Here is an 11,941-nt window from a genome sequence, read left to right as displayed (position 1 = left end):
TGATTATCCTGGATCCGTGAGATTCCTATCCTACAAGTGCATTTCGTGCTTCTCTGGACAGCACTAGAGTAACTCCCTGAGTGTGTGAAGCATTGTTCTCTTCGTAACCAGAGTACAGCAGCATCTCTCCCGTATCTAGCCTTTGCTGTCCAGCTTGAGTCCAATCGGTTTCGCTGATTCCAAGTACTGCTGACTTGTATCTCCTCATTTGCATTGCTAATTGACTGGACTTCCCAGTCTCCCACATTGTCCGGACGTTTCGTGTACCTATAAAGTGTGTTGCTATGGTTATTAGAAGGGGCATCGGCCTCGTGACTTCCGAAAAATCTCGGCTTTCATCATGAGGCGTGATAATTCTTCCTTCAACTCTGAGGGCAGAGTTTGAATGGTTTGAATATTTTTTTCTGGTCAGCGTTTTCTTAGCGAGTTAGTTTTCCCATGGGATGGGTTCGCTAACCCCATGCTCAACCCTCCTCCTTTGTATGGGCTTGAGACTGGCAGTAACTCTAGGAAGTGTATCAACCTGCAATTGGTAGATTAATAGTAAGCACTCGTCGTGCTATTGATCAGTTTCCTTTAACACATTAGGATCATGTTTAAACATTGTCATGCAATTGCTTCCATGCTTACTGATTCCTCCGTGTAGTTCCTTACCACCACTGTAGCATATCGAGCATTTTGTAAGTAGGTTCACGATGAAGGACTTTGAAGGGTCCTTCGTATGCTATTTCGAGAGGTCGTCGTAATGAGTCGTGACGAACAAAAACATTCATACAATGTCGTAAGGCGGGTTAAAAGAAAACATCGGTTGACTCCGGTCGAGTGAAAACAGGCTTGAGTGAAAGCATGACGTTTGTAAACATGTACGTATAAAATTTTAGATCCGCATGCACTGAAGATGGAGGATTCATGAATTCTCCTGACAGTCGGAGTTTTGTTCCATAAACGAGTTGTGTAGCGATGTACCCAACGTCGTATTTTACTGCATTGCGAGTACCGGGTCACGCTAGTGGAAGAGCGTCGGTTTATTTTTAGGCGTTTTCAGGCGAAGATGAGGCGTTTAACCGTCCGTGAAATCGTTCTACCAGACCGTTTGCATGTCGAATGTGGGCGATCTTTCGGAATAATGTGATACTTAGTAGTGTAATGAGACAGTAGCAATGTTTGGGTCCGAAATGGCGTCCATGGCCTATAGCGATAGGTGAAGGGAAATCGGAGTTTCGCCCTTTCGTTCGATGAAGACACAAGCCACTATTTCAGCAGTAATGTCTTTGATGAGCACTGCCTGTGACCATCGTGCGAGACATTCTACATGCGTCAAGAAGTAAATGTGTCCATTTGAGCCTGGTAATGGTTCTATGAAATCCAGATAAACATGGTCCAAATAAGCATAAGGAATTTTGAAAGAGCCTAAAAGATATCTTTTGTGTGAGAAAGTATGTGCAACGTATTGAAGGCAATGCGTCAATAATGTTTCGGAAAAATTGGACGATCCCTACTTGTAGATCTGTCACATAGTAAAGTTATTTTGCCTGTTCTCTTTTGTTTAATCCATAGTTTCAGGGTTATCGAAAATAACTTGTTGTAGCTGTAAATAATTCCCCAAAATCAATAGCTCATTAAGTGTTCGACATTGGATGCTGACCACGTTGTTTAAGTGGACTTGTTTAACTGAAGGCTTTCGGTCATGCATCCGTACCAGATCACGTTTCAACACGGCGTGGGACACAACTCCTACGTTTCATTAGCCAGCTTATAGAAAAGGTCCTCGATATATTGGTAACGAATCAAATATATCTTTCCTGCCTCTTCTCGTCTGACTTCTGATTTCTATCTGACTGGGAACGATCGAATATAGAAGGTGCTACTGGTAGCTAGTTGTATAACTAGAACATCCGTTGCATCGTCATTGGTGAGACCGACGTGATCTGGTACACCAAGTCAATATACTGTGAGTCTGTTCCATTTTGGAATATTATTATTCATTGTTATTCTTTATTTGAATTTTATATATTGTGATATACTTTTTTCGCGAATTTTTTTTTCCGGATATATTTTAATTAGACATTTTTCGTTATCTATATTACTATGACGGAACACTCACCCAAGGTTCTTAAGTTAAAGTCTATTCCCCCTATTTCGATTCAGTTAACGCCATTTTGGCCCAACAATATCGAGTCTTGGTTCTGCTATGCAGAAGCCGATTTTTGCATGCACGGAATCACAGACTCGCGCACACGTTTCCTCGCGGTAGTTAAGGCGTTACCGCGCGAGTTTAACAGGTACGTAACACCTAGTATGTTTACTAGTGATGTTCCCGAACCTTACGAAACGCTTAAACTATCGATTTTAAAACGCGGAGACCTAACTGATCGACAACGATTAGACAAACTCCTTAACAATATCGACTTGCAACAGGGTTCTGCGACAGACATGTTGCTTAGAATGAGAGAAGTCATTGGCCAACGAACTTTCGATGATGGCCTATTTAGACAACTTTTCTTGTCTAAACTCCCTCAACAGGTGCAGGCAGTGCTTGTTTCATTTCAAAACAATGCCATAGATGAACTAGCTGCATCTGCAGATCGAATCTTGGAAATCACCAAATTTTCTAAGGCCGGGGTTTTTTCCATCAAAGAAAAACCCCAATCGACCTCGACTGACATGGCCGAACTATGTCACACGCTTACAAGATATCTTAGAGTTCGTAATGACCGTAGTCGGTCAAAATCCTCACGTAGGAGCGTTTCACGTAAGAGATCTGTCTCTCGACCACGAGAGACAGACAACCCCGACTGGTGCTGGCATCACAACCAGTACGGTAAATCCTCTAGAAATTGCATGAAGCCCTGCAATTATCCGACCCCAAAATCGAGTGACACGAAACACAGTTCGGGAAACTTCTCAGCCGGCACGCGTTAACGGCAACCGTAGCCGGCCAACACAGCCGTCTGTTATACGTCACAGATGTGACAACGAAAGTTCGCTACCTCGTCGACACTGGCGCAGAAGTTAGCGTTCTTCCAGCAAATCCCGACGACAGACTTCTCGAGTCTGTTTTAAGTTTATAGGCGGCAAACGGAAAACCGATCGCTACTTACGGTAAAAGGTACGTCTACCTTAACGTGGGTTTACGCAAACCCATACACTGGATTTTCGTTGTTGCAGACGTCTCTATGCCAATCATTGGTATAGACCTGTTACAACACCACAATCTACTCATCGACACACGCTCACGAAGGTTAATAGACGGAAACACTAAGTTATCTGTTTGCGTAACTCCTTGTTCTGGTTGCAGGTTATCTCCAGTCACGATTAAGCACGCCATAGACCCATTGTGCCAATCAGTACTCGACAAATACCCCGGGATATACCAATCGCAATCGAAATTACCTTGTGTAACCAGCAATGTTACACATCACATCTCGACTACAGGACCACCTGTATTCTCGAAAGCCCGAAGACTCGCTCCCGAGAAGCTTAGGTTAGCTAAAAACGAATTCGACCACATGATGGACCTAGGGATAATTCGACCATCGAATAGTCCATGGGCATCCCCATTGCACATGGTCCCTAAAAAGGACAGCAACGATTGGCGGCCAACTGGTGATTATCGGCGTCTGAATGCTAAAACCATTCCCGATCGTTACCCGCTGCCTCATATTCACGATTTGACAGCTACCTTGAAAGGTACAACTGTCTTTTCGAAAATCGACTTGGTTAAAGCTTATAACCAAATACCGATGGCACCTGACGACATTCCTAAAACCGCCATCATCACTCCTTTCAGTCTTTACGAATTTCTACGAATGCCTTTTGGTTTAAGAAATGCGGTTCAAACCTTCCAAAGGTTTATCGGCGATGTCTTCCGAGGTCTCAACTTCGTACATGCGTATGTTGATGACTGTTTGATAGCAAGTCCGGACAGAGAATCGCATCTCAAGCATCTGGACATTGTTTTTGATCGACTCCAAAGGCATGGCATTACTGTCAACATTCAGAAATGCCAAATCGGAACTGACTACTTAGACTTCTTAGGACACACTATTGATGCCCAAGGCATCCGACCCCTTAGGAGCAAAGTGGCGGCCATTCTGGATTACCCAGAACCGACCACGATCAAGGACTTACGAACTTTTAACGGACTTGTAAGTTTCTATAGACGGTTCATACCTAAATGCGCGTCCCTTATGAAACCGTTAACTGATCAGCTTCGTGGAAATGCGAAATCAATTAGTTTAGACGACATAGCCCGTAAAGCATTCTCCACAGTTAAGGAACACATCGCTAAAGAAACCCTGCTTGCTCATCAGGACACTCGTGCGCCCATTAGTATCGCAGTAGACGCATCCGACTCAGCAATCGGAGCAGTCTTACAACAATGGGTTAACAACTCGTGGCAACCTCTAGGATTTTTCTCGAGACGGTTGTTAGACGCGGAATCTAGGTACAGCACGTTCGGTAGGGAACTCCTAGCTATGTATTGTGCTGTACGGCATTTTCAACATTCCATCGAAGGAAGAGAATTCACGCTTTTTACCGATCACAAACCTCTTACCTTCTCTTTAAATTCATCTTCAGACAAGTACTCACCGCGAGAGTCTCGACAACTCGACTACATTTCGCAGTTTACTTCAGACATACAACACATTTCTGGAGCAAACAATGTAGTCGCAGACGCCTTGTCTCGAATTAGCTCCTTGAACAGTTTCCAAGGAATCGACCTTCTTAAACTCGCTCAGCTTCAAAAAGAAGACATTGATCTTCAGCATGAGTTATCCTCGACAACTCTTAAACTAAGTGTTAGGCAGATGGGAACAGGTAAGGAAACCTTACTCTGTGACACATCTACAGGTAGGGATCGTCCAATTGTACCAAAACATTATCGCCGCAACGTCTTCAATACGTTGCACAATCTTTCTCATCCAGGTGCTCGTGCAACAGTCAAACTTATAGCCGAACGCTTTTGCTGGCCTGGCATGAATAAAGACGTGAGGGAGTGGGCACGCTCCTGTGTTAGCTGTCAGAAAGCTAAGGTCGTAAGACACAACAAATGTCCCTTAGGTTCTTTCAAAACCCCTGACGCTCGTTTCGACCACGTCCATCTAGATTTGGTAGGACCCTTACCCGACTCGAATGGATACTCATATCTCCTAACATGCGTAGACCGTTTTACTCGATGGCCAGAAGCAGTACCGATTAAGGACATTACTGCTGAAACCGTGGCCCGCGCTTTCGTCGAACGATGGGTAGCAAGTTTCGGCTGCCCTTCCACAATCACTACAGACCGCGGACGCCAGTTTGAATCTGGACTTTTCCGTTGTCTAACCTCACTTTTAGGAATCACGCGCTTCCGAACGACCGCCTACCACCCACAAGCAAACGGGTTGGTAGAACGTTTTCATCGACAACTAAAAGCCTCATTATCAGCTTCAAACGTTTCACAGTGGACAGACGCTCTTCCACTCGTCTTGCTAGGTATCCGCAATGCAGTGAAAGCTGACATTGGATACACGGCATCTCAACTCGTTTACGGAACGACACTCCGACTCCCAGGAGAATTCGTAGATCCTTCAGCTTCTTCATTGAACATGGATCTAAACTCTTACACGAGTAGGCTTACAAACGCTATGCGTTCAGTTAAACCTGCTCACACTCGACCTCAATCAACTGATGTTTTCGTTCAACCCGAATTACGACATAGTACACACGTCTTCGTTCGTCGAGACTCACATCGACGACCCCTCGAATCAGCATACGAAGGACCCTTCAAAGTTCTTCAACGCGAACCTAAGTACTATGTAGTAGATAAGAACGGTACGAACGATAGCATCAGTATCGATCGACTCAAAGCAGCGTACTTAGAAGGAAACCCTAGCTACGTCGGTTTTCCTTCGGTACAAGCAAACGACACAGCTACTACACTCGTAGTACCCTACACGACAGCCGACACACAACTTGATACTTCGTCAACGTCGATAGATAAACCTAAAACAACGCGTTCTGGAAGACGGGCAAGATTTCCAGAACATCTTAACGAATATTGCACGCAGGACATAAGCTTTATCTTGAATTACCCTTGCATAGTTCATTATAAATTTTTTTTTCAATATGCTCATTTTTTTTATTTATATAAAAAAAAACAAAAAAAAACAAAGCAGTTTTTAAATTTTTTTTTCAGCGTATATATATATATTTTTATATACAAAAAAAAACCAAAAGAAAACCATTTTTTTCCGATCGCTTTTACGCTTTTTGTAAGTGTATTAGTTTATTCATTTTTTTTCCCGCTCATCTTGTGTCCCTACGCAAGTACGAGTGTATTTTTGATATGCACTCACACGTTCTATTTTTCCTCTTTTCCAGGACGGCTGGAAAAGAACGACGAAGTTTCGCAAGGAAACGGAATTTTTCATTGTACTATATTTCTTTATTGCTATGTTGTACATTTTGGTCCCATAGTTTAAGGAAAGACGACCAGACGCTGCTAAACGAAGCAAGCTATCAGAAGAGTGTTTACCAACGACAAACTCGTTGGGTTTAAACTTCTGGCTGATCACGTCTTAGGGGCATCACTACCTCACTAGGGGGGGAGTGATCTGTAGCTGTAAATAATTCCCCAAAATCAATAGCTCATTAAGTGTTCGACATTGGATGCTGACCACGTTGTTTAAGTGGACTTGTTTAACTGAAGGCTTTCGGTCATGCATCCGTACCAGATCACGTTTCAACACGGCGTGGGACACAACTCCTACGTTTCATTAGCCAGCTTATAGAAAAGGTCCTCGATATATTGGTAACGAATCAAATATATCTTTCCTGCCTCTTCTCGTCTGACTTCTGATTTCTATCTGACTGGGAACGATCGAATATAGAAGGTGCTACTGGTAGCTAGTTGTATAACTAGAACATCCGTTGCATCGTCATTGTGCTAAAGACCAGTATCTTCTTTTTGAAGCTGGACGAGTCTGGGAATTTTGATTCCCTGGAAGCTGTTCAAGGAAGTCATACGGAACAAGGCGTTTGCAACTACGCCGCTTGCCCGAGAAATGTGTTTTTTGTCCGAAGTAAACTGATAAATATAGTCCAGTTGTTGAGACTTTCAAGGAAAGTACTTGTCTGAAGATGAGCTTCAAGAGAAAGTAAGAGGTTTATGGTCAGTAATAGGGGTCAGTTCTCGGCCTTATATGTTGAAAATGCCGTACAGAACAATACATAGGTAGGAGTTCCCCATCGAAAGTGTTATACCTCAATTCACTGTTTAGCAACTACCTCGAGAATAATGCCAAAGGTTGCGGAGTGTGGTTAACCCATTGCTGTAAGACTCCTCTGACTGCTGAGTCGGATGCGTCTACTGCGACACTAATGGGCGCTTGAGTATCCTGATGTGCGAGCATGGTTGCCTTCGCGATAAATCCTTTAACAGACATTTTAAGGTCAGGGTTAACTTCACTCTCTCTCAGGCTATGGAATGTCCTAGTAGGGTCCCCCAGGGCTCAATACTAGAACCTCTTCTCTTCTTGATTTACATTAACGATCTTCCACAACAAGTTTCATCTGGCTTATTGCCTTTTGCTGATGATGTGAAACTTTGAACAGAGATACGTAAACAAAAGGATATACTAGCACTTCAGGAGGATCTGACCCGACTTCAAAGTTGGGCGGACGGCAACAAACTTACCTTCAACACTTCAAGGTGCAAAGTGGTCTATCTGCGACATGTTGCAGACTCTAGTTACAACTTAGGTAACTACTCTCTAGAAGTTTTCCAAGTCGAAAAAGATTTAGGAGTGTTGGTACCCTACGGCTTGAAGTCTTACGCTATCTGTGACAAAAACGTCTTTCAAGCAAACCTTGCACTGGTAACATTGAAGCTCATTTTTGGACAGTTTGACGATAGAACCTTCCACATAATCTTCAACAGTTTTATTCGTCCCCATTTAGAGTACGGAAACATAGTATTTCCTCCCTCCCTCCAAAAGGATAAGGACACTCTGGAACGTATTCAACGTTGAGCCACGAAATCAGTTCGGGGACTCAAATTCAAACCTTACGAAGAGCGCCTCCAATCACTTAACCTTTACCCATTAGAGTACAGGCGTCTTAGATGTGACCTTCGTATGACTTACAGTATCCTTAACATTCTTGGTCATCCCCTTAAACATCTTCTTAAGCTTAGTCACAACACTAACTTAAGAGGTAATACCCAGAAACTGGAGTCGCAACGTAGCAGAACAGACTGTAGACAACTTCTACTCCGTTAGAGTTGTCAAATGCTGGAATTCGCTGCCGACTGAGCTAGTCCAAGCGACTTCCCAGGAGTCCTTTAAGAGGAAATTTGACCTATTCCTAAGGACTAAGGATAACATGTTATTATGATTTACCAAATTCTTTTTTTCCTATTATCGTTAATATACCTAGGTTTTTGCCTGGAGGTATTGGTGATCCACTGCTACTAGACACGGAAGCCCGTTAAGCGAAAGCTTCTTCTATTCCGTACACAACCATTTGAACTGTGGGGACTGCTTTTCGCGCAAAGTGATCCAGATTAATGGGCTTCGCATTTCCAAGATGTTGGTCAGTTAGCGGTTTCATAAGGGACGCGTAGTCTTTTATGAACGGTCTTTAGAAAACCCAATGCATAATTGATACTTCACCTGTCGACGCTCTCGAAATAAAATTGGATCAACTGAGAGACCACGATTACCAGGGATAACAAAGGCCATCCAGTATTCTGTCCTTTTCGAACTGAAACTGTAACTAAACATTTTAGGTTACCTAGCCTCAGTGGCACGTTTTACAAACGGATGCGTTACTGCCGATAAGTATTCAGTGGTCGTGGCTTAATAAATATGGTTTTCAGGTCTGCCTGTAAGTAAATCGGAATATTTTTCCTGCATTCACCCCTGTCAACCCAATCTTCTGTTTTGTTAACGAACGGGATGATTCATAACTTTTATCATATTTCGATACCAATACCGTGAAATTAATTAATCCCTTCATATAAATATCTTGAAAGCTAATCTACTTACCGATGGTTGTCAAAACTTGACAACAGCTCAGTAAAGCTGTGGTTCTGAGGTTCTTGTGTCAATGAAATGTTTTATTGATCTTAGTTATGATCAGTAGGCCATAAACTTGGTGGCTGTAAAGCTTATTGTCTTGACATTATAAGAACATCCAATTTTCCACTTGCTAATATCTTCCAAAATGTTAACTATTAGTCATCTGTTTGGCTCATTACATTATTTTACACTCAAGTTAAAGTGAATTCAGTTTCAATTCAGAAAGGACAGAATACTGGAAGGCCTTTGCTACTCCTGGTAATCGTGGTCTCTCAGTTGATCCGACTTTATTTCGAGGGCGTCGACAGATGAAGTAGTAATCACGTATTGGGGGTAACGCGTCCCATACGCTAATGATTCTATGGGATCAAGTCACCTCTTGTTCTTCTACATGACATGGTATATAGGTTTAGTTTAGCCAGTCGAGCATCATACGGGAGTTTAGTGATTCTAGGAATTAGTTCATCTGTGGTTCATCGAACCTATTCTATAAGGTCACTATCTACCTTTAGGCAGGGGCTAGCCGCTTGTATGCAATACTTGAGTTTACGTTCATCAAACATTGTATACCGAATCTAAAAGGTATGAACATTGATATGTATGACAGCTCTACTTATTGACCACAGGGTTCCAAAACCGTTGCTGGCTATCGCAAAGTTGTGTCTAGTAGTTTTCGAGTCTCAACTAACGAAAACTACTAAGTCATTTTGTATCTAGACAACAGGTAGCTCACTTATTCACCGTTCATGTATCGGTACCTTGGTGACCTATAGGCATCATAGTGCAGTTGGAAACATTTGTCGGCAACTGTCAGATTGTAGACCATTCAGACAATTTCTCCAGGTCCGTTTGAAGCTGTAAACTATTACGTTTACCCTTTATCGCTCTACATTATCTTGACATCGTCGGCATGCAAAAAGTCCGATGGTAGTATGAGACTAGGAGAGTCATTTACATACAGAAGGTACAACACTGTCCTTAATCTGTACCCTGAGGCACTCTGTCAAACACAGTTTCCCAGCTAGACAACTTGTACCTAACCTGTACTGCTTGTTGGCACCCAACTAGGAAGTTTTTTGTCCACAGAAATATTTTTATTTATTTATTTAAACACATGAATATTGGTACAGGCATACGGAACACGTGGCCCAACCATCTCAGTCGATGAAGATTCATGACCTCATCAACTGATTTACCATCATTCCCTAGTACCCTGCGTCTAACCTCACTATTACTTACCCGGTTATCCCAGCAGATGCGAGCAATATTTCTAAGGCATCTGTGGTCAAATACTAGTAACCTACGAGTATCTTCTACTCTGAATGGCCATGTTTCGCAGCCGTAAAGTAGAACAGAGCGAACTGCTGCGCAGTATACTCGTCCCTTAATTGACAGACGGATATCTCGTCTTCGCCATAGGTGACGTAAGTTGGAAAAAGCCAAACGAGCTTTTTGAATCCGTGCTGAGATTTCGTCAGACACCAACCCATTAGGGCTGATCAGACTTCCAAGATAAGTGAAGTTGTCGACGCGTTCGACTACTTCACTCCCTATCCTTAGTTCGGGTGTTGACGCAGGCCAGTCCTGGAGTAACAATTTACATTTGGATGGGGAGAAACGCATCCCAAACATCCTGGCATTATTACTGAGTTCCAACAGAAGACTCTGCATTTTGTCAGTGTCTTCACCAAACAGGACTATGTCATCTGCGTATTCTAAGTCGATAAGTGAACCTCCTGGTAGAAGATCAATTCCTGAAAATTCAGTTGTTTATACAATCGTCTAGACTTGAGGAGCATCGAGACACAAATATTTCGAGTTTTTTGATATTGAGGTTGTGTCTCACCAGTAACCTAAATGTTTCCCACACTTCTTCCTCTTACGTAGGAGGGTGCGAACCTCAATGCTGAACGACAGTGGGATTTGTTGTGAAAGCATTTTGAGTTTAACTATCCTCTCATGATTGTCCATTGAAGAAAGCTGTGTCAATGTGCAATTTAAGCTAGGTACTATGTATTTTTGTGAGAACTGTTTTTATAACTATGTGAAATGAGTGTATGCTTTGTAGCTGAGGGTAATTCACACGACTCCTGTTGAATTGTTTGACGATTTTTGAGGAGCCTGGTAAAGCGACATAATTTTCCGTTCAAGTGTCTGCGGACTGAATAACAACCTTTTTTCATAGTAATTGCAGTGTTTAACATTGTGTTTGTGTTATATCCCCCGGTGAATTACGAATGGTAACTTTTAGGTCTATTTATGGATCAGTGTAATATGCCTATTTCCTATTGTACAATTATTACGTAACTGAACTATTCATATTCGTATTTCTCTTATCATTAGCTTTATTTTGACCTTGAATTATTATCATACGATTCTTGAGTTATAATCAGTTTATTGATTACTTTGGTTTGTATAAAAACCCAGTGTGTTTGTAAATAATGATTCATACCACTGAGGCTGTTATTGGTGTTTTGGACTTAACTGGTTGGGCTAGGCAGATCGCAGGACCAGTTAGCACTGTAGACTGTTCGTACGGGTTTCGTGTCACTGTTCCAGTCGATAATTCGCTGCTCCCTGATTGGCGGTCTTATCGCGTCACACATCAACTAGTCATCCACTCGGCCACAGGTATAACAGTTTGTCAGAAAATGGTGCACTGGATCGAATTGTATCTGCCATCTAAATGTTACCTAGAGTAATAGCCCTATACAAATTTGTAAAACAGAGGGCTTATACTTATTTGTTTTGGTAACTTTATTTTGCTCAACTGATGTAATGTGTCGGAACTTCGACCGACGTATGTTTGCGCTAAATCCCACGTCGGTTTTAACTGACAGTGTGTTCAGTTGATATTATTTTGTCCCTAATATGAT

This window comes from Schistosoma mansoni, chromosome W (assembly GCF_000237925.1).
Source record: "Schistosoma mansoni strain Puerto Rico chromosome W, complete genome".
NCBI classification, from domain to species: Eukaryota; Metazoa; Platyhelminthes; class Trematoda; order Strigeidida; family Schistosomatidae; genus Schistosoma; species Schistosoma mansoni.
This window is presented reverse-complemented; position numbering follows the sequence as displayed.